The sequence below is a fragment of the Sapajus apella genome, unplaced genomic scaffold (assembly GCF_009761245.1).
Source record: "Sapajus apella isolate SASKATOON/1434 unplaced genomic scaffold, GSC_monkey_1.0 scaffold60, whole genome shotgun sequence".
NCBI lineage: Eukaryota > Metazoa > Chordata > Mammalia > Primates > Cebidae > Sapajus > Sapajus apella.
In genome coordinates, this window is record NW_022437000.1 from 3,402,508 (window position 1) to 3,426,016 (window position 23,509).

Here is a 23,509-nt window from a genome sequence, read left to right on the forward strand (position 1 = left end):
GAAACAATATTTGCTTTTTATTTTAGTGTGTGCTTGTAACAATAATTAAGCCATTGTTTCAGCTATAAAATGGCCAACAATCAAAGGACTATCAACTTTGCCTTGCTTGGCTACCTAATTCTTTTTGTTTTACAGATGAGGAAAACTTGCCTTGGTGTTTTCAACATATATATATATATATATATATATATACACACACACACACTAACGCAGGTGTAATACATATATTATTACATATATATCTTTCCATATTAAAATGTGTGTAATACTGTATTTTCAATGACCTAGAGTGCAATAGGACTCTGGTGCATTCTTCAGCAAAGTAAATAATGTTTGAATTATACAGGGTAAACCTCCAAACTTGTGTGTTCTATTGTATTATATATAATATACTATATATATATATATGTACACACTATAGTACTATATATACTATATATAGCACAATACGTGTATACTATAGTACTATATATACCATACAGTGCTATTTATGTTTATAGTATTTTATGTGGTATTTATATATAGTACTATATATATATATATATATATATACACACCATATATACATATATATATTTCAGTATTATGTAAATAGTTCTTACAACAATTTACTCAACTAGAGGTTAGGTGTATGAGTTATGTGCTCCTGTGCAATAATTAATGGAATAATTTATTATTTTGCAGGTCATTGGAGCAGAGAACATTTAAATGCATGCAAGCCTCCATAGAATTTCACTTTCTCTAGGTGAAGAAGGCTAGGATCACAGAATCCTAATCATGTAGTTATATTTTCAAAGCAAATCCAGCAAAAGATTAATTTTACTCAGTTGTAATTTTATTTGTTTGCTTATAATAATGCCATAGTGATTTTTAAATGGATTAGATAGACATTACTCCTATCAGGAGGAGCAGAGCAATGATTCTGGGAAATGGTAATCAGGGCTCCTCAAACAAAGGATATCTGATCAGATTAGCTGAGGCTAGCTAGACCGTATGCTACAGTTCCCATTTGGTGATTCAAAATATTTATTGACATATTAAAATATCCAGAAGGGCTTCAGTAAAAAAAGTATCGAACTTTGCTTGCCTTTAACAAACTAACTTAATTGTGCAGGGAAAGTCTATTTTTCTTGGCACACTGATAGATGCTGCATTACAAGGAAAGCTACGTTTTTCTTTGACACCAGTTTGGGAAGCACTGCATTAGGTAATTTAGACTATGCTTAATGCTGCTAAAATTTTTAACTCAAAATGAACCTAATGCTAAATTGAATACATTGGTTTAGTTTCACAGCCGTCTCCAAATATCTTTGACAATGATCTGGCCTTCCTGTTGTATGTGAATTTTCCTAAATGTGTCATGAGGTGACACCTTCATGCCCTGCTATGTGCTTTTCTCTGTCTTTTAGAATGTCCTTACAGTTAACTTACACAAAGCCTGTATGCCTTAGCTCAAGTGGGACTGCTGAAATAGTTCCCTGACCTCCTCTAAATGTCCAGAACTGTGTTATTTTACCCTGCTTTGAGTGAACACGTAAGCCTGCCCCTGATTCAGGAATGTTGATAGAAGATACAGCATGTCTGGATAGAGACAGAGGACTCCTTTCCTCCCTGCATAGCAAGTGGCATGCCGTGCCTGCCTGTGTCAGTTCCCTTTGTCTCTCAAGAAGTCCCACATAGAGGACCCTGGATGTTTTATTTGTTTATTTTTATTTTAATTTTTAAAATTTTACTTCAAGTTACGGGATACATGTGCTGAACATGCAGGTTTGTTACATAGGTATACATGTGCCATGATGGTTTGCTGCACCTATCAACCTGTCATCTAGGTTTTAAGCCGCACATGCATTAGGTGTTTGTCCTAATGCTGTCCCTCCCCTACCCCCCGGCCACCAACAAGCCCTGGTGTGTGATGTTCCCCTCCCCGTGTTCATGTGTTCTTATTCGGCTGCCACTTAGAAGTGAGAACATGTGGTGTTTGGTTTTCTGTTCCTGTGTTAGTTTGCTGAGGATGATGGCTTCCAGCCTCATCTATGTCCCTGTAAAGGATGTGAACTCATTTGAGGCCCTGGATGTCACAGGTGTATTTGAGGAACTCTCAGCTTAGGAACCCTAATATTTGGTAATAAATGGGCCGCAAACAAAGCTACCTAAGTTTTGTGTAGGAGGGAGACATTGTCTCTTTTTTTGAGACAGTTTTGCTCGTGTCACCCAGGCTGGAGTGAAGTGGTGGAATCTCAGCTCACTGCAATCTCTGCCTCCTGAGTTCAAGTGATTCTCCTGCCTCAGCCTCCCAAGTAGCTGGGATTATAGGTACCAACCACCACACATAGCTAATTTTTGTATTTTTTTTTTTTTAATAGAGATGGGATTTCACCATGTTGGCCAGGCTGATCTGGAACTTCTGACCTCAGGTGGTCCACTGCCTCAGCCTCCCAAAGTGCTGGGATTACTAGCGTGAGCCACTGCGCCCTTCCTGGAGACAATATATTTATTGTACTGTACAACATTCTTCCCTCTGCTCCAGAAGAAGACACTGTTTCTATCTTTCAACTGTTCATGTACATTTTTGAAAAGAGAAAAAAGGCTGTCCATGCCTCTGCTCAGAAGACGCACAAAAATAAGAAAGTCCCATGGAGAATTGTCTCTAAAGACTAAAATCCGAGTCACCAACTTGTGCTGTTCCTTGAATTACCCCACCACCAGTACGGTCCCACAATTTTGGTCCTTCCTGAATGGCTCTAAATGCTGCTTTTCTGGTGGGGATGTGCTTTTCTTTGTGCTTTTTATTGCAGCCAGATGAATACCAGACAGAGTAGGCAGAGCTGGCAAAGTTGGTGAGATACAAGGTAGTGTCTTTACATGTTTTCTGGAGCAGTCCTCAAGCGCATTGCCCCAGTTACCTTAGGAGAAAGGAGAGAGGAATGGAATAAGCAGGCTTTCACTAAAAGGCTTAAATGGCTTTATTGATTCAGGGAGGAAACCTTCCTTTCCTACAGAAGCACTAGCATTACACCAGTGTTGTTGGAGGCAGCAGGACTCCATGGCTTGTGACTGTTAAGGCCGGGAGAGACCGTGCTAGCCGGAGGGCTGGCAGTCACACAGGAATGTTGAGGAAGAAGATGACAACCAACCGTCGCATCAGGGACAAAGCAGGGGCTGGCAGGCAGCCACAACACCACACAGCAGATGGGAGGACTGTAGACCATGCAGCATCTGTTTGGGAGTTTTCTTGTCACAAAAATGGGAAAAGGAAGAGGAAACAGCATGTGGGAAGAAACAGAGATGGATTATACATTCGGGGAACCCAAGTCAATCAATCAACAAATAATATGTAAGTGAATGAATGCACAAATGCATAAATGCACATTTTGCAGGAAGAGTTGGGGTGTGGGAGAGGGGGTGGATTGGAGGATAAGATTAGGCAAGAAACTAGCTGGACTGTAGGTAGTGAGGGGCTCCTAACTTAGGTGCTTCTCAAAGGGCAGTTCTCAGTTCAGCAGCTGTTTGCCAAGGGTCCATGAAGAGATGAGTGGAGAAATTGGGACTGCTGTATGTTTAGAAACTTTTGCTTTGATTCAACAGACTTTTCTTTTTTTTTTTTTTTTTTTTAAGATAGATCTTGCTCTGTCACCTAGGCTCGAGTGCCGTGGCATAATCTCGACTCACTGTAACCTCTACCTCCTGGGTTCAAGCAATTCTCCTGCCTCAGCCTCCTGAGTAGCGGGGATTACAGGCGTGTGCCATCATGCTTGGCTAATTTTTGTGTTTTTAGTAGGACAGTGTTTCACCACATTGGCCAGGTTGGTCTTGAACTCCTGACCTCAAGTGATCTGTCCGCTTTGGCTTCCCAAAGTGCTGGGATTACAGGTGTGAGTCACCACGCCCCGTCAGCAATTTGACAAACTCTTTATTCCCTATGACATGTGACAATTAAAATTTGGGGCTTGTATTTTGTACGTGTTTGGGTTTTGTTGTATTAAATTTTTCCAATAAATAATTTTTACTCTTTTGCATAAGTATGTTCTGTTACAGAAACCTGATTAGGAAACAAACTGATCTTCAGTCCAAATAGTCTGAGAAGATAGCAATAGATAAGGGATTTCAGAAGGTAAGTGGTATCCTGGGCTTGTTCACTTGCACTGGTTTCCCTGGTGCCTGGGTGTAGGATGGATTGGAATAGGTGAAACCAGGCACTGGATTTAAGTTAGAAGATGATGAATGGCACTCACACCCAAGAGAGATGGTGAGAGCCTTAATTGAGGTAGCAGCAAGCAGAGATGGAGAGAGAAGGAAGGACTCAGGGGGCAACAGTAATAGCTAACTCTATCAAAGCACAGGGTAGGTAGCTGGCGCAGCCTAAGCTCTTCCTGTAACTGATATTATCACTCCCATTTTACAGATGAGGAAACCGAAACAGAGAGACTAAGTCAGTCGTCCAATGTCAATCACTGAGTCAGCGGTGGTAATGAAACTTGCAGCCAGATATTTCTATCAGTAAGACTCCGTGGTGAATTATTTAAGTGAAGCAGACAAGAACAGTGTCAAGGAGGACTCTCAGGGTCATGTCCTGATGCCCCTGGTTGTTGGTGCTGACGGGACAGACATGGAAGATGGAGGAAGAAGTATAGCTTTGGCAAGAGACCCAAAAGGTGACCAGTTCATCCCTGATACTTAATCGTTGTTGAATAAAATTGCAGAAATGCAATTAACTGGTTTTGATTTTGTGACTTTTAAAAAGTCAAAAGATATATAGAGGACTGTTATTTGACAGGCACTTTGTTAAGTGCTGCAGTGTAATTCTTCACCGTAACCCATTAGGTGGGCAGGTTGAATACAAACGAGCAAAGGAAAAGGAAAATGTGAAAATGACCCAGTGTTCACATCAGCCTGGATGAATGAGAGCATGTCAATAAAGAAATTGGATAAGGGGAGTAAGTTTCTAGGTAATGGGTGGAGAATACAAAACAATTATCGAATGCCTACTGTGTGTTAAGGGTTGACAGTACACTATCTTGTTTGATCCCTGTAATACCGCTATCAAATATTTATTATTATTTTTCTTGCAAATAGAAGGAAGCCATTCTCAGAGTAGCTTAAACCAAAATCTCACAATAAGTAGAATTCAAACTCAGAGCTGATTAGAAGCCTCGTTCTATTTATTACGTTGTGTTGGCTATAGTGTGATGAATTTCATACAAGTGAAATTTGAAATTCGGGTAGGGCACCATGAAGAAATGTCTGGAAGACAGTCTAAGAAGGATGAGAGTCAGAAATATAGATTTGGGAATGTGGTGGCTTGATTGCTATAATGACCCCGCTATTGATGCAGTTTGATGGGGCCTTCCTGCATTGATCCAGGGCTTGTCCGTGTGGCTTGCTTTGCAGTGGGACAGCAGCACATGTGAGGAGAGCAGAGGCTTGCAATGTCGAAGATGTGCATTGATTTTACTACCTGTGTGCTTTCAGAACCTTGTGCAGCCAGGGGAACAAACCCAGCCTAGGTGGGTAGGTGATAACGGATATACAGCCTAGTTGCCTTTGTGGTCTCAGCTGACAGCCAGGCAACCCCCAGAAGCAAGGGTTCCCAGTGGGACTGGCAACTCCCTGCAAACGCATGAGTAAGCCCAGCCCAGCCTACCAGAAGAATTGCACAGTTGATCCCATTCAATGTTTCTGACCCATAGAATTCTGAGCTAAATAGATGGTTATTACTTTAAGCCACCAGGTTTTGGGGTGGTTTGTTATGAAGCAATAAGTCATTGATGCAGAAAGCCATTGCATGAATGGAGTAGTTGCAGGCTTTGCAGATTTGAGAGTGAATGAAGTCACCAAAGAAGACAAGTATTGAGATTTGAATGATTTATTTTATTGATTTCTTTTATATAATTTTATTTATTTTTAAAACAATCACCAACTCAGAAAAGCTGCAAGGACAGTACAGAGAACCATTCCTTCTTCTTCCTTTCCTCCTTTCCCTCCTCCTCCTCCACTTCTTTTTTCTTTCTGAATCATTTAATGCCCATCATTTCCAAATACAACCATCAGAGTTGAGAAATTAACATTGATGCCGTACTCACATCTGATATTCAGGTCCCACTCAAGCTCACCTGCTGGCCCAGTAACACCTGCTAGAGAAAAAATGATCCAATTCAAAATTATATCTTGCTTTCAGTTGTCTTGTCTCTATGTTCTCCTTCATTCTGGGATCATTTTATAACCTTGAAGAGACTTACTAAATCAGTAGCAGCATTTTGAATAGTAATATCCAAAACAAATGCCAACAATATTTCCTAGGCTCTAAAGAAACGCTACGCCACAGTCTCACTGTTTATCAAAAGGAATTCAAATATTGCACAGAGCCCAATTACAGGGAAAAATGATATTAGGTTTATTATCTGCATGCCACCCCTGTCTATTCTCCAACGAGCTATAGACACATAGCTCGTTGAAAGGTCCTCTTACATTCCCTCCAGTGACCCCAGAGAGATCCCATCTTTGATCTGGGATTTTCCATTTCTCCCTACACCCTCGGTACAGGCAGATGGAAAAGAACGCTGGTGTGTCAGTGATGAGTAGAAAGCTCAGCTATTTTGCCAGGTGGTTTTAGAAAACAAAAAAATCTTCAGATTTCAGGAAATGGTGAGGGTTTTTTTGCTAAGTACTCCTTGAAGTAAATAGTTTCCAGAAATGGAGGTGGGAGAATGGCATTGATCAGGGAAGTGGGAAGTATTTTTCCCTTTAAATTTTGGGGGCAGTTATCCCCTCTGGCTTTTGTCCCGTGTCCTGCCTGAATGGCTGTTGCCTTACTGACTCTGCTGGTGTAATCTGGCTGTATTTTCAGGTACCTCATTAAACATTTTTGGGCTGCTGACATCCCCTGTCAATATGTAACAAGCCTTTTATTACTGAATGTTTTAGAGGACTGTCTCATCATCTGATCAAGGAACAAGTGCAAGCATAGGAAGAATGTGCTCGGAATAAGATGGTTTACATGAGTCTTGGTGCTTCTTCAGGAATCATCAGCTGATTTCAGCAGGCCCTGTGGACCTTATCACCTGGAGGGAGCTCTGTGTGCTAAAAAGGAATGAATAGAGTGAGTATAAGAGTGTGTATGTGTGTGTGTGTGTGTGTGTGTGTGTGTGTGTGTGTGTGAGAGAGAGAGAGAGAGAGAGAGAGAGAGAGAGAGAGGTTTGTTTGTTGGTTTGTATTTTACCAATAGCGTTTAATGATGGCACTTTACCATACTCGTTATGTTCTTACGATCACTCCAAATTTATTGTCATTTTCACTTCTTTGTTCCCCTTCTCTCAGTTTAAATTTAAAAAAGTGAGAGAATTTGAGATAGTTAATTTACAGGTAATGTCTACATCTTGAAACATAGCCCACTCTTCTTTGTATATTTAATGGTTACGTTTCAGTAATTCCATTTAGGAATTTTTGAGGCAAAGGTAGAAATTCACTGTGTGTTTAGTCACAGGCTAAATACACAGTCTTCAGTTTTCTTCAACATTTTCTACTGCAGTCACTTTCCGCTAATGGTAACTCTCAGAAAACCAATAACCTCCTCAATAAAATGGTTAATGATATTTGATTCTCCTCTGGGGCCCTTAGATTCTGCTGAGTTTCTTCTCAGGTCTGGGGAAATATGCTCAGCAATGAAGTCAAGGCAGAGTATCCTGCTGCTGATGGACTCACTCTATCTCTGCCCGGGGAGGATGGCCAGGGTGGTGGTTCTTTCCAGAATCCATCGGAGAGTCAGTTTTAATCTATTCCTATCAAACTAGGATGTGACCAAAGGCAGGATGTCCGGGTCAAGAAAGCCCAGTGAATAACAAAATCCAGCTTGCAATTGTTTGAGGATGCCAAACATAGTCAAGGCTGAGTTTGTGGGGAGATTGCCACCTTTTCTGTTAAAACTGGGTGTGGGACTGGGTATATTAAAGCCAGCTGAAGAGACAGTGCAGAAATTCTTTCTCAACTTCACAGGTAAGATGCCTCCCTCCACCATCTAACAAAAAAGGGCAATAACTGAACAAAAAAAGAGCTGTGTCAAGGCCTGGTGCAGTGGTTCATTCCTGTAATCCCAGCACAATGGGAGGCTGAGGTGGGCGGATCACCTGAGGTCAGGGGTTCGAGACCAGCCTGACCAAAATGGAGAAACCTTGTCTCTGCTAAAAATACAAAATTAGCCCAGCGTGGTGGTGCATGCCTGTAATTCCAGCTACTTGGGAGGCTGAGTCAGGAGAATTGCTTGAACCCAGGAGGCAAAGATTGTGGTGAGCCGAGATTGCACCATTGCACTTCAGCCTGGACAGCAAGAGTGAGACTCCTTCTGCAAAAAACAAAAAAACAAACAACAACAACAACAATAAAGAACTGTGTCTTTCTAAATGGTTTTGAGAATAAATAAAACATAATTTACTCATGACTTTTCCCTGTTTCTAACTGTTGTAGAGCAACATTTCTCAGGCTTTAATGTGTACCAATCTACCTGGAGATCTGGTTAAACTGCAGATTTTTACCCCAATAAATCTGAGAGGAGGCTCAAGGTCCTGCATTTCTAATAAGCTCCTGAGTGACTTCGATGCCATGAACTGCACTTGAAGTAGGAGCAGCTACTGTAGGCATCTTCCAAGGGTGATCCCTGGACCGGAAGCATCACATCAGCATCATAGATAATTTTCTAACATAAAAGAAACTTGTTAGAAAGGCAAATTTCTGGGTCCCAGCCCAGGATCATTATAACAGGTGGAATGGCTCCTCAAAGATGTTCACTCCTGAATCCCTAGATTCTGTGACTATATGACATGCAACAGGAACTTGGCAGAAAATTAAAGTTTCTAAACTTTAAAGACAGAAGGACTATTCCTGACTATTCCATGGGCCCAATCTAATGACAGTAAATCCTTAAAAGTGGATAGCTTTCCCTGGCTGGTGTCAGAGAGGTGCAGCAGAAGTGTCAAGAAAATTCAAAGTGTGAGTGGAACCGTGCTTGCTGGATGGGCCACAGAGAGAGCATGAGAAAATGCAGATGGCTTCCAGCCTCCAGCCGTTGACCAGCAGCCAGCAAAAACAGGTCATATAACTGCAAGGAACCGAATTCAGGCAACGACCTGAATGACCTTGTAAGCAGGTCCCTCTCCAGGGCCTTCAGAATGGAACACAGGCCTGGCTGGATGTAGTGGCTCACGCCTGTAATCTAGCACTTTGTGAGGCTGAGGTGGGAAGATTGCTTGAAGCCATGAGTTTGAGACCAGCCCGGGCACATGGCAAAACCCATCTCTATAAAAAATACAAAAATTAGCTGGGCTTCGCGGTGCGCACCTGTAGTCCCAGCTACTAGGGAGGTTGAGATGGGAGGACTGCTGGAGCCCAGAAGTTCAAGGTTTCAGTGAGCTATGATTGTGTTGCCGTACTCCAGCCTGGGCAACAGAGTGAGGAGGTCTTGTCTCTATTAAAGAATAATAATAAAGAATAGAGCACAAGACCAGGTGCGGTGGTTCACACTTGTAATCCCAGCATTTTGTGAGGCTGAGATGGGAGGATTACTTGAATCCAGGATTTCAAGACCAGCATGAGCTACATGGTGAAACCTTGCTTCTACAAAAAAATACAAAAATTAGTGTGACATGGTGACATGCACCTGTATTCGCAGCTACTTGGCAGGCTGAAGTGTGAGGATCGCTGGATCCTAGGGGGTTAAGGCTGCAGTGGGCTGTGATGGTGCCACTGCACTCCAGCTGGGGCAACAGAGTGAGACCCTGTCTCAAAAAAAAAAAAATGCAACCCAGACCTGCTGACATCTGAATTTCTTCCTTGTGAGACTCTGTGTAGAGCATCCAGATGAGTTGTGCTGTACCTGAACTTCTGACCTACAGATCTGGGAGATAACACATTTATGTGTTTTTAAGCCACTAACTTTATGGTAATTAGTTGCAGCAGCAATAGGAAACTAATATTCTGCCTGATGAGAAACTCGGAGTGCAGGGCTCAGCAATCTGTTTTAATAAGCTCCGCAGGTCACTCCCATGCATTCTGTAGAAACATCAGGCTCTGCAGTCCAACATCAATGAGGTGCCGCCGCTTAATAGCTGTTGTTTTTGTAACACTGGCCAATCTTCCTAACACCCTTAATCTTGGGTCTTTTTCATGTATAAAATTGGATTAATAAAACAAAGGGTTAGCAACGAATCTTCAGTCAGAATCTCTGGTAGAAAATTTTAACAGTTCTTATTACAGCAGGCCCTCCAATGTTATCTTCTTTTCTTCCTTCCAAACTTCCTCTTCATGGACACACTAAATACTAACAATGTTGATGATTTTGATGTCAGTTTTCTGAGGATTAGGGCTTGCAACTTGACCTTAATGCTCATTGTGTAAATATGAGCTGGAAAGGAAAACAGGTCTAATTTATAAGTAATTGCCCTGCTCAGCTTAATTGCTACTCTTCAAAGAGAGAACAATGAGTATGTTGTCCTTTGCTTTTAGAAAAACATTCATCGCTATTCAAATCTGGATATAGGACATTTGACCTTTTAATCATAGCAAGAGTATAAGCTGGTTCTTTCCAGTGGGACCACAACAGCTAAGATATATTTATATTCTGCACATTCTTAAGAGTGCAATGTACTAATTCTAATTTGCTTGTTTACCGGAGTGCTCTAATAAACATTAATTCTGAAAATTTCAAGTGCATTGTTTTTTCATTTATGTCCATCTCTGAGCTAAAAATATTTATTTATTCTCTCTTCTTTAACCACTCTGCAGGGTGCACTGCTTCCTCAGATTATGTATTCTTCTCCTCCATGATCTGTACAGCCTTTCCTTTCTGACCATCAATCACTGTGGGATGAAACTGGTTGATCAGGTTTATTCTGCAAATGATGCAGTTTGCAAAGTCCCAGGTTCATAGTCATTTTCTATTGCTGTCTAGACCATGCTAAAGCTCTCAATCCATCAACACTTCCAGATTAATTTTTCCCTCTGAGAAATTTAAAAAAAAAGAAATTAAGAGTTAAATTAGGCTTCCTGGCTTATGTATTTATTAATCAATCAACCTTCCACATAATACTAAATTAATGCTTATGGTACACTATCTGCATACCGATTTCTGTGTCTGCCAGTTCTAAACTAGTGCGGCGCTGGAGGAAGATTCTATCTGCTGTGAACATTTTTATAATGAGCTGCAGCTCTAGAAACATTGAAACCCATTTAAAAAGTGACCTGAATAATCTCTCAGAGAAAATTAAATGGGTGAAAGATCATGAATAAGAAGTAAATATATATTTAAATAGCATCAGGATGGCATCTATTCTTTACTGTGCACGCCTTGCTTTTACTAGCGTAAAACTGTATCTAGGTAATTCAGAAAGGAATTGTTCGGGATGCGGGGGGTGTTCTACGACTTACAGATGCTCTTTATCCAAATATACATATAGTGCAAACCTCCCAAGTCCAGATCACATTTCTTCTTAGAATGTGTACTAAATGTTCTTGGAGTCCGGAGAACTATACTACATATTTTTTATGTCTAACAAGGTTTGCTTTTCTACAACAATAGAGTATAGAATAGAGGTTAGTCACCTAGAGTGTGGTCCTGGGGATCTCCCAGATTCCATCTCTTCTGAGCCAGAATCTGCTTTTAAAATCCCAGTCAATTTATATGTTCATTAAAGTGGGAGAATCGCTGGAGTGAAAAACTGCCTGGGAGGTGGGGATGTGGGAACTGTGGGGGATGTGAAGAATAGAGGTGGCGAGAGACCATATTGAATAGAAATGTGCTTCTTGCCTGCTCACCATCAAGTTGAGAAGGGTTGAGGAAGCATTGCTTGCTCTTCCTTCCTTTGTATCCTGGTGTTCGGTAGAATGCACGTGTTAAAAGGCTGAGTAGGCTTGAGGGCATAGTTTATGTTTACGCACTGACAGTCTGTATGGCTTGCATTCTCCAATACAGTGTCTTCCAATTTTTACTGTGACCTTGAATGAGAGGCAATGTAGGGTAGTGGAAAACCCAAGGGTTTTAACTCTAACTCTGATAATGTGTCAACAGTTCATATATAAAACAGGCAAAATAGCCATGCCCATCACAAATGGATTATATGAGATAATGCTTAAGAAGCTCAAACTTCGGTGACCAGAGCAATGTAGTTATCTACAAAGTATGTCTTTGCTTTTTCTTTCCTTCTGATTATTCACTGGTCCATCCATCTGCCCCTGCCATACCTATTGCCATTTAGATATAAATATAGTGCATCTATCTATCTGCCTATCTATCTATCTATCTATCTATCATCTATCTATCTGTCTATCTATCTATCTGTGTATCCATTCTCACACTACTATGAGGAAATACCTGAGGTTGGGTAATTTATAAAGAAAATAAGTTTAATTGAGATATAAATATAGAATATACATCTATCTGTCATCTATCCATCTATCATCTATCTATCTATCTATCTATCTATCTATCTATCATCTATCATCTATCTATCTATCTATCTATCAATCTATCCGTTCTCACACTGCTATGAACAAATACCTGAGACTGGGTAATTTATAAGGAAAAGAAAAGAAGTTTAATTGGCTCAAGGTTCTGTAGGTTGTGCGGGAAGCATGACAGCATCTGCTTCTGGGGAGGCCTCATGAAACTTACAATCATGGTGGAAGGCAAAGGGGAAGCAGGCCATTCTTACACGACAGGGGCAGGAGGAAGTGGGGCAGTGAGATTCCACACACTTTTAAACAACTAGATCTCATGACAACTCACTGTCACAAGAACAGCACTCAGGGGAAATCTGCCTCCATTGTCCAATCACCTTCCACCAGGCCCTACCTCCAACCCTGGAGCTTACAATTCGACATAAGATTTGGATGGGGACACAGATCCAAATCATATCAATCAGTCAGTCAGTCCATCTATCCATCCATCCATCTATCCATCAACCCATCCATCCATCCATGTACTTACCTACCTACTACTTACCCACCTACCTACCAACCTACCTACCTGTCTACCTACCTACCTACCTACCTACTTACCAACTTATCTGCCTACCTACCTACCATCTACCTACCTACCTACTTACCTATCAACCTACCTACCTACCTACCAACTTATCTACCTACATATCTACCTACCTACTACCTACCTACCTAATAGATTTATCTTTCTTTCTCCCTTGTTTTTTTGTCCTCTGATATCAGTAATGATTTTCTGTTTTCCCATCAGGCATGGAACTACCAGTATCTCCATTCACTCCCTTTTCCACCTACTCCAGTGAAGACATTGAGGCAAGTCAAAGAGCTTGGAAAAAAGTGTTTCAAACAGCTGAGCTTGCAAGGTATTGAATGTGGTCGGGTTAATATCACGTGTACCTTATGTCCAGCTTCATGGGCTTCTATCCTTTTCCCTCCTAAAAGATGACTGGCACTCTCTAGGACTAATCTTATTTCTTCCAGTGTGTTCTTATGACACGGATCTGGATTTGATGAGGCCATGTGCATTTCTCTCCAGTTGGCTTCCTGGTTCCTGCCTATGTTTGTTACAGGGTTGGATACTCCCACAAATCCTGGTGAGGAGGGTGAGACTCAGTCTAGGTTTTGTTGGAATTGAAGTTTGAATACAACCCTGATAATACTGGACTCTCAGTTCCCCCCTCTCTATTCTGACATGTAGGAGGGATGAGGAGAACATGTACCTTGTGCTCATGTTTTCACAGGGATGGCTCCTGAGCCCAGGTGTCTTCAGGTAATTGGTATCAAGGATCCTGACATTGAGAGAATAAGATTTTGATACTGAAACTGATCCTTCAATATGAACTGGAATTATTCCCTGCTGAGCTAAAGTGTTCATTAATCTCGTACATGACAAAAAATCTGCTCTAGCATACGGTTTCACCTTTTACAGAAAAGAAAAGAGTCATTTTAATTGCTAGTTAAGACTGATGGGTTACTTTAATTTGCAGGCTTTTTATTAACTGTGATCTATTTCATTTAAAGCAGTAATAAATGAGATTTGGTGTTAGCCTCCCAATTATTAAATTTCACAGGCACTGTTAGAAGACTCGAGGTCACCTTTTTGAGAGTCTGAGCCATATACATTTAAGGATTTAGCATACTTGAAGTGAGGGCAGAGTTCTGACACATAGTAGGCTCTTAACACATGTTTGGAAAGTTGAAAAGGTAGATGTGCACAAGCTTGTGTCCGTTTTTCTTTGATACTTTTATTCCCACCAGTTAAGGGTAGGATGTACATTCCCTTCATTATATCTCTCAAATGGAAATGTATGTGGCAACAGTTGTTTAAAATATCTGCTGCAGGTATTGAAAGCTGTGCGTTTGCTTATTGTGGGTTATCTGGCTGATTTCTTTACTTTTACTGAGATGAAGGCAGCCAAATATTAATAGCATGGCTATTGTGAACAGAGATTCAATGACAGTTTTTAGTTTGTGGGATGGAAGTCCCATTCAGCTATCTTAGAAAAGAGACAACATGCTTTGATGGGAAGAATCCTTGAAACCTATAATTTGCTTTTAAAATTTAAAAGTAGAACTTTTCATTTTAAATCATATTTTAATTTTAAAATACCTTTGGACATACAGAAAAGTTGTAACAATGGCACAGAGAATTTCTTTATGTCTCTCATCCAATGTCCCCCATTGTAATCATCCTGTATCACTGGGAGACATTTGTCACAAGCAAGAAACAAGTATAGGTACATTATTCTTAATGAAACTCAATACTATATTCTGATTTCATCAGTTTCCCCCAAACGTCCTTTCTCCATTCCTGGATCCCATCCAGAACACCACTTTACATTTTGTTATCATGACTCCTTAGCCTTCTGCAATCTCTGACAGCTTCTTAGACTTTGCTTGTCCTTGGTTACCTTGATGGTTTTGAGGAGAGCTGATCAGAAACTTGTATTCTTGCCTCAATTCTTCTCATCATTGAGTTGTGACCTTGAGCAAGTCACTTATCTCTCTAGGTCTCAATGAGTTTACCTGCAAATTGTGAGTCTGGAGATGAAAAGACTGTTTAAGTTCCATCAAGTTCTCAAACTCTCATTCCTTTTCATACCACAGGCAGATATCAGACCTGAAGTGTCATTTTTTTAAAGAATATTTTTATTAAGATTGGGTCTCATCACATTGCCTAGGCTAGCCTCTACCTCCTGGGCTCAAGCGATCCTCCCACCTCAGCCTCCTGAGTAGCTGGGATTATGGGCATATGCCACCATGCCAAGCCCCATTTTGGTTTTATCTCTAACTTACTGTTTAACTCTGGACAGATATTCTAGATCTCCAAACTATAGTTCTGTGGGGAATGTTCCAGTGTTTTAATCTTCAAGTGGTTAGTGGCCATATTAAAAAATACTATGGGAATTGTAAATGTGTTATATCTATGTGTTTCTTGGTTACTGTAAGAGACAGAGCCTAGCTTACCTCCTTTTGATGACTCAGACATTAGCTGCACATCAGACATTGAACTGACATGTTTTGATGTTTGCTGCCCTCGGGGTTGTGGAGGTGTCTCAGCCCATTCACGTCAATCAAGGACACAGGACTGTTGTAAGTGTTTTGTTTCTTTCATCTTGTCCTTTGCTGTCAGTTGTCACTTCTCATGCTGTTGGTTACCAGAAGAATATAGGTAACTAAACCTCAGGTCAGTAACCTGAAATTTGTACATCATACCAACCTCATGGCCTCTGACTCAATGGTGACTCCATTTCTTTTTCTTCACAGCGAAGTGCATTAACTTCTTGACAACAATTTTCTTTGCAACTTTCTGGCGTTTTAAAATGATTTACATGGTTGATGGCAGTGACTTGATTGTCTAGAGTTGCCAGAAGTCTAATTCATCTAATCTAAGTTAAAGCTGGGGGGGAGTTGTTATATGTGAATGTATGCAAATATATATTCAATGAATTATCATGTTTGATGTATAAAAGAACTATGTTTAAAACATCTTTATCATCCCATACGGCACTTAGCACAGTGTGCTATATGTAAGCAGACAGCTAATAAATTTTGTTAAAATGCAATCTGAACTTGATTATGTGGGTTGTAAATTCCAGTTCATATATATTTGATGGTTGCTTAAAATTTTTATGTATTATAAAGGCATATATATATATGTGTGTGTGTATATAGATATATATATATATATAATCTCTTGAGATTCCTCAGGCCTCCTTGGGTTGTGGGTACACAAATGGGGCAGTTTAACAGGAACAGTCTGAGTTTCACCTGTCCCAGGATGCTCACAGAGGACTTTAAATACTTAGAAATTCCGCAGGTGTGCTTACAAGGGTGTCTATCACTGCCGGATGTGAACACAATCAGCCAGCTTTAACAAGGCAGACTCTGGGTTTGGCTGTGTTCATAGATTGTTCCCATCTCTGGTAACATGTGAAGCACTGGAGCCCAGGATGATGGGATGTGCATGATATTTTATTGTGGAGCAGAGGAAGGCACTGCTCTCTTCTGTCTCCCTCTTCCCCCATCTTTATTATTATTAATTACTGTTATTTAATATTGATAGGAGGAAAAGGGGTATTTTCCTAAGCTGTGTGTTTTTAGTGAAAGTGTTTCTGGCTCCCCTCCCCACTCCCTCACCATCATCTCCCTCTCCTTCTACAGGCCTCAGTCAGGTGTTTACCGTGGGCTAAATTGGGAGACGAAGCCGAATAATAGAACACCGTGTGTTCAGAATCTCCCGACACTGAGACACTGAGGCTTTCCTCCCAGGTCATGCTCATTCTACCTGTGTTCTCTTTCTTTTGATGGGGTCTCTGAGAGGCAGTTCCTTTGCATCTCTTCCATATGTGCTTCTGACGGGCTCACTTTGCTAATTCACTGGACATGCCTAGGTATTTGTGACTACCAGCCTAGGCTCCTGCTGGGACCCTAAATATACAGAATCTCAAAGCTTTATCTTTGTTATATCATGCCATGGTGTTATATCACCTCATGGCTTTTTAACTCCTTTACCAATAGAAGGGCAGAGGCAGAGACAGAAAGCAGCTTAAATATCATTTTAGCAAGCAGCTTAAATATTATTTTAGCACGGTGTATGATGAAGGAAGAGAGTGAAAGGTTTACATCAAATGAAATGTTTGAAATCAGTGATAGAGTTCAATTACACATAAACTTCTTTCCTCTGAGCACAAGGTTAACAGCAGATTGAGAACATGTGCACGACTATCTCCACGTACACACCAATTGCCAAATAGAACACGTTCTTTTCATTCTGCCTGCAATATGGCTGAGAGATCAAAGACTAACTCCTGTTGCTTTTTTATGTCTTAATATTTGTTGAGAAAGTGCCTCTGTTATGTTTCCATTTTGTAGACTAGAACTTGTAGAATTTTAAAAGTAAGCCAAAATGTGAGTGGAAAAGACGGATGTGTGTGTGTGTGTGTGTGTGTGTGTATTCTATTTTCCACAGCTGTCACCTGCTTTGCAAAGATGTTTTTAAAAGGTACAGAGAAATCCACGGCATTGCCCATGATACACTTAGGCACTTAGCTGTGAGCAGTACTCCGAATGACCTTCTCAAATCCTATAAACAGTAGCTCTGTGACTATTTTATTCCATGCCATGATGCTCACAGTCATAAGTGGTTACCCTAAACTTTGCCCCCTTTTTGGTTTTTGAAGTTATGAATCAGTGAACTTGAAATGATGTGTAGAGAGGAAACCTGCCTTCACCTTCTCCCAAAGAGCTTCCCTTTGCAGTGTTCTGAACAAAAGGGAAAACATATTCTGCAAAGTAGTTATATTTTTGATGTAACCAGTGGAGAAAAAAAGAGGCTAAAAAAATAAAATTTAGAGGAATCACATTTTAATAGATATAAATCTTTTTCTTTCCATCTGTTGGGTTAAGGGGTATATATACAGGTTTTTTACATGAGTAAATTGCATGTGGCTGGGGTTTTGTGTACAGGTAATCTTGTCACCCAGGTAATCAGCATAATGGCTAATAAGTAGTTTCTCAATCCTCCCCCTCCTTCCCCCTTCTACCGTCAAGCAGGCCCTGGTGTCTTTTGTTCCCTTCTTTGAGACCTCAAATAGACATTTTAAAAATTCTTACAAAACCATTAAGTTTTTGTGATGGTTGATAATTCCCTAAAAATGTCACCTTGAAAGTGTTTGACTTTCTTGGAGCTTTATCAAGCAATCATCAATCAACCAACATATCAATCAATTAATCAATAAGTACATAGTTTGGAGTGCCTATTATATGTCCAGGATTTAATTAATGATTGAATAAATAAATTTATGGGCAAATATTTATTAATTTCCTTCTTTGTATAAATAAGGCATAACTAGGTATTGCTAACACTACAAAGCACAGATATTTTCAAGAAACTTATAGTTTATTAAGCGAGACAAAAATGTGAAGGCAGGATTTAAATACTATATAACAAGCATAGTAATATAAGTGTTTTTAGAGTAGTACGATTCTCTCACTCACTCATTCATTCATTCATTCAATTACTCATTTGCTCATTCATTCAACTTGGCCTATGTTCTAGACAATGTGTTTGGGTCTGGAAATAGCAGTGTTAGACGCGATGGAAAACTAGCTGCTGCTGTCATGAAATTTATATTTTTGTGGAGAAGGAAACTAAACAAACAAATAAATAAATGCATTATTCAAATAAATGCATTTAAATAAGGTAAATAACACAAAATTGTGATAAGTACCATGAAGGAAAGCAGGAGGATACATGAGAATGTATAACAAATGTCCTTAGAGATACTTGGAAATAAGCAACTGACCAAATAACTTTGCTTTTAGCTGCCAGCTATTCATACGTGAGGTCATGTGTGCAGCTCTGAGTGGGGCCACCATCTGAAGGAATATCGAGACCCATTAAAACCTTGACTGCACACAACTGGGCTGTGTAGTGGGACAGGAGCTGGTGCAGGAATCAGTGGATCTTGTCTTTAGTCTTGGCCTGGATATTAATGACCTTAAGATATCACTGAACATTTCTGTGTGTCAGTTTTCTCACTTGTAGATCAACTACAGGTTCATCTACAAATTGGTCTGGGTGATCTGTAAAGCCCCAACGATGAAATTCTGCATTCCCAAAAGATGTTTCCTTAGCCTTTTACAGAAGGGCTGATTTTTACATCGAGACAACATATGTACATATGCTTGGCAATTCTTAGCGCACAGACAGGACAATCGCTGAAGGAATTAAGTTAGACAGATTCATGTGCACATGTTCAGGTCATATCTGTATGGGATTTGGAAGCAGATATAATTCACCAAAGCACCCCTGCTCCCGAGACCATGTGCCTTATACAGTTCCTAGGTCTGCCCGCTTTTAAAGATTTGATGGAAGAATCACCTGTGCACCTTATTACACATACGCATTTACCTAATCGGAAAAATAACAATAGACTTCCAGAGTGGGAGTAAAAGGAAGCAAAACAAAACAAAAAAAAGGTGGACAAAGGCTCCAGCTGTGCTGGTTGGATGCTGGACCCAAAATCTCAATACTTGGGTTCCGGTCAAGGCTTGTCACTTTCCAGCCTTGACTCATTGGGTAAGATTCTGAGCCTTGCATTCTTATCATCCTTATGTAAGTGGTAGAAGTTGTTTTGAATTCGTGCCATTCTGACTTCATCGTTAGCATCAGATACTCCTTCCAACCAAACCAAGCATGAAATTCCAGCATGCCTGACAGAAGCATGGGAGCCACATTGACTGAAGGAAAGACTGAACACCTGTGGCCATGCTAACTGGCCTTTCCCTCTCACTCCTAAAGTGGTCTTGAGGCAGGAAATCAGGGCTTCTGGAAATCCAGTTTGGAAGCCCTGGGACTAAAGAGCGTCTGCGCTGATGACAATCTGGTGATATTGCCATGCATGGTCCTTTGAAGTCCCCTCATTGGTCACGAATACACCCACTGACTTTTCCCAGCTTGTATTAACTTACTACGTAAAAGGACATGGGTGAGTGAAAGAGTCTTTCTCCCTTGAGTGGCTTCTGAGCTTTGGTGGCTTTGAGTACTGCAGAGCTTGACTGCAGGTCCCCGCTTTGCTGCTTCCATATTCCAGCCACTCTTCTTTAAGTGGCTGCTGGCTGGTATTTAGGGCAATCTGGAGGGTTAATTAGAGCCCACCGTGGCGATTTAATCCTGCATTAGGTAAAGATGCTGTACAGACTGTGGAACACTTGACTTATGCAAATATGACCTTACACAGATTGTTCTATGGAGCCCTTAATAACATTTTAGACATGGAAATTTTCACTGTGGGCAGAAACACAAAGTTCTGTGGTGTGTGGCTGATTGCCGGGAAGCTGGAGTGCTGGGCAGGCAGCAGCCACCCAAGGGGAGGGCCTTCGGACTTTGCTTCCGCGCTGCTCTGTTTTCCTGTGGATTTTTGCCAGGCGATGTATGCTATTTCAGTATTGTTTGTGTTGTTACTCCATTTGTTGCATTCTAACTGTGACTGAATAAACCAGGTAATAGCAAGGGGGTACATTAAATGAAAAAAAAAAAAAATGAAAGTTTAAAGGTTCTTAAAAATGCCAAAGCTTTTATTCCATTGTTTGTGGATTTTATTTGGCTGCTTCAACATTGAAAAGTATTTTCAACAAAAGTGCAAGCATAAAACAGCACATAATGTTTTCTGCACATGGTGCAATGTGTAAGTCTAGGTTCTGGAGCTAGACAGATAGACTCAGAGTTTTATCTCCTCTTAGCTATGTGACCTTGCCAGATTGCTTGATGTCTTCTAGCTCAGTTTGTCTTCTGTAAAATGGGTGTGATGATTCTGGAGTCTCATAAGATTTTCCTAAAGATTAAATGAGATAACATATGTAAAGTGCCTAGCTTTTGGCCTGGTACTTACAAAGTCATACAACTCACAATTAAATTTCATTTTTGCAATGTTGGTAACGTTTGCATTTCATAAATAGCACCTGCTGTGATAGTACTATGGGATTATTTTTTTTTCTGTGTACTTACAAAAGCAGGATCTAAATGAAAAGTTAGCAATCATGCAGATAAAGGATGAAATTTAAAAATGTATGCCATGTACTCCGGTGATAATTCAAACAAAGAAGATAGAGAGGGAAACTATAATGCTTATAATGCAATGCTGTGGGAAGCCATGGTGGTTCAATAGATTTAAAAGTTGTGCCGGTGTTCAAAATGTAAAAGTGAGAGGTTGAGAAGGCCGGTGCAGTCATAAGAGCCACACAAATTATCCCAAAATGTTATGAATAATTATACAAAGAACGTGGTGTGGCACATAGCAAGTTTTTGTTGTGAATTAAATTGGGCTGCTTTAGGGAATGAGGTCAAAAAGAGGCAGACAATGAACTGTCAGTATTAAAGACCACATGAGCAAGTCATGTGTGACTTTTCCTAAAGGGTTCATGTGTTAGTTAAAGTGAATGCTGGCACTGGGCTATCACTTAGAAAATCCGTGTGTTACCCGAAGGTCTTGGCAAGCTTGCTTATGTGTATATATTTGAGCCAAACATGCCTTGCAAGACAAGGGGAGCAGCATGGCTGAAAAAGTGAGCAGATCTGGGCGTCTAGGAGGAAACCCATGACCGGGCTGGAAGACCGTGCTTTTATCTTTTGAGCTCTTTGGCAATAGAATAACCATCAGTCCAAATGACTTAGTGTTGCCTGAGGCTCTCTTTCCATTGTGAGTTTATATTTTTATCTTCTTGACTTTCAGGTGCTGATAGGTTCTCCCTGATTGACTTCTTACATCCCTGTTTGGCCCACATTTACCTGGAGTACACCTGTATCCTTTTGAGAGAGACCTTCTTAGGCTTGCTAAACTGAAAGCTTCATTTATTTGCTATTTTTTTTTCTTTTTGCCAAATCACCCATTTCTGTCTAGAAGTTGGACTGGCAGGGCCTCTGAAGTTGTGCGTTGACACTGCCGAGGATGTTTGTTCTGCAGTCTGAGAACATCCTTAGCCACAGCTCATCTTTAAGAACGGTTTGCTTATTTCATCACGGTGAGAAAGAACATTTAACATGAGATGGGCCCTCTTGCCACATAGGTACAATGTTGCACAGCAGATCTCTAGGACTTACACGTCTTTATCCTTGCTGAGCGGCAGGTGCTCACCTTTATACCTGTTGGAACTTTATACTTGTGGAACAGTAACTCCCCGTTTCCCTTCCCTATAGTTTCTGGCAACTGCCATTTTACTTTCTGTTTCTATGAGTTTGACTGCTTTAGATTCCTCGCATAACTGGAATCACTCAGTATTCTTCCTTCTGTTCCCACAGATACACTTGCATCTGCTGATGCTGTCTCGGATCACCTGGGATTTTAGTCTTTCAGCCTAGTATGGTGCCTGGATTGGAGGGGGCATTCAACACATACTCTTTGAGAGATCTTATTTAGATTTGCTGAATTAAAAGCTTTATTTGGGCTGGTGCGGTGGCTCACACCTGTAATCCCAGCACTTTGGGAGGCCAAGGCGGGTGGATCACCTGAGATCAGGAGTTCAAGACCGGCCTGACCAACATGGTGAAACACCATCTCTACTCAAAATACAAAAATTAGCTGGGCATGGTGGTAGGCTCCTGTAATCCCAGCTACTCGGGAGGCTGAGGCAGGAGAATTGCCTGAACCCAGAAGGTGTGGAGGTTGCAGTGAGTGGAGATTGTGCCACTGCACTCCAGCCTGGGAGACAGAGTGAGAATTCATCTCAAAATAAATTAAATAAACAAATAAATAAAATAAAAGCTTTATTTTCTTTTTGCCAAATAATTAATTTTTGTACTCTTTGGATGCATGGAAGAGAAGGATTGTGGCCAAATATACATCTTTTATCAATAAAATCAATTCACCGCTTAGTACTAAAGAGTAAAAAATGACAGATGTGACAGTAATAACAACATTCATTCGTTGAGAGTTTACCGCCTGCCAGCCCTGGCGCTAGGCTTCACGTTCACTTAATCCTCACAACAATCCTGGAAGGTATGTATTAGAATCTCCATTTTGTAGACGGGTGGCAGTATTTTAAAGTTTGGAGAATAGCCAGGAAGGTCACAATGTAGTTGTAAATGAGCTCATGCATAGGAGATTATGGAATGATTTGATAACTGTTACTCTTCTTCCTTCATTGTCCCCAAGCTCTGATGGAAATAGTTGCAGACCATCACAGTCACCACCTGGGCAAGCTTTTCTTTTTCTTCTTTTTGTTGTTTTATTTCAATATCTTTTGGGGCACATGTGTTTTTTTTGTTATGTGGATGAATTATACAATGGTGAAATCTGAGATTTTAGTGCTCTCATCACCTGAGTAGTGTACATTGTACCTAATGTGTAGTTTTTATGCCTAGCCCTCCTCCCACCTTCTCCTTTCCAAGTCTCTAAAGTCCATAATATCCCTCTGTCTCTGCATACTCATAGCTTAGCTCCACTTGTGAGAGCTAAGTGAAAACATATGGATTTGGGTTTTCCATTCCTGTGTTATTTCACTGAGAATAATGGCCTCTGGCTCCATC

At 40.6% G+C, this 23,509-nt stretch overlaps 1 long non-coding RNA gene across 1 annotated transcript; it reads left to right on the top strand.

Annotated features, from left to right (window-relative positions):
• The first annotated feature begins 2,431 nt into the window (after positions 1–2,431).
• On the top strand, positions 2,432–8,037 carry LOC116528779. Its single transcript, XR_004259192.1, has 5 exons — positions 2,432–3,334; positions 5,389–5,844; positions 6,545–6,642; positions 6,922–7,096; positions 7,990–8,037. It is a non-coding gene; the product is annotated as an uncharacterized LOC116528779 (long non-coding RNA).
• Positions 8,038–23,509: the final 15,472 nt, after the last annotated feature.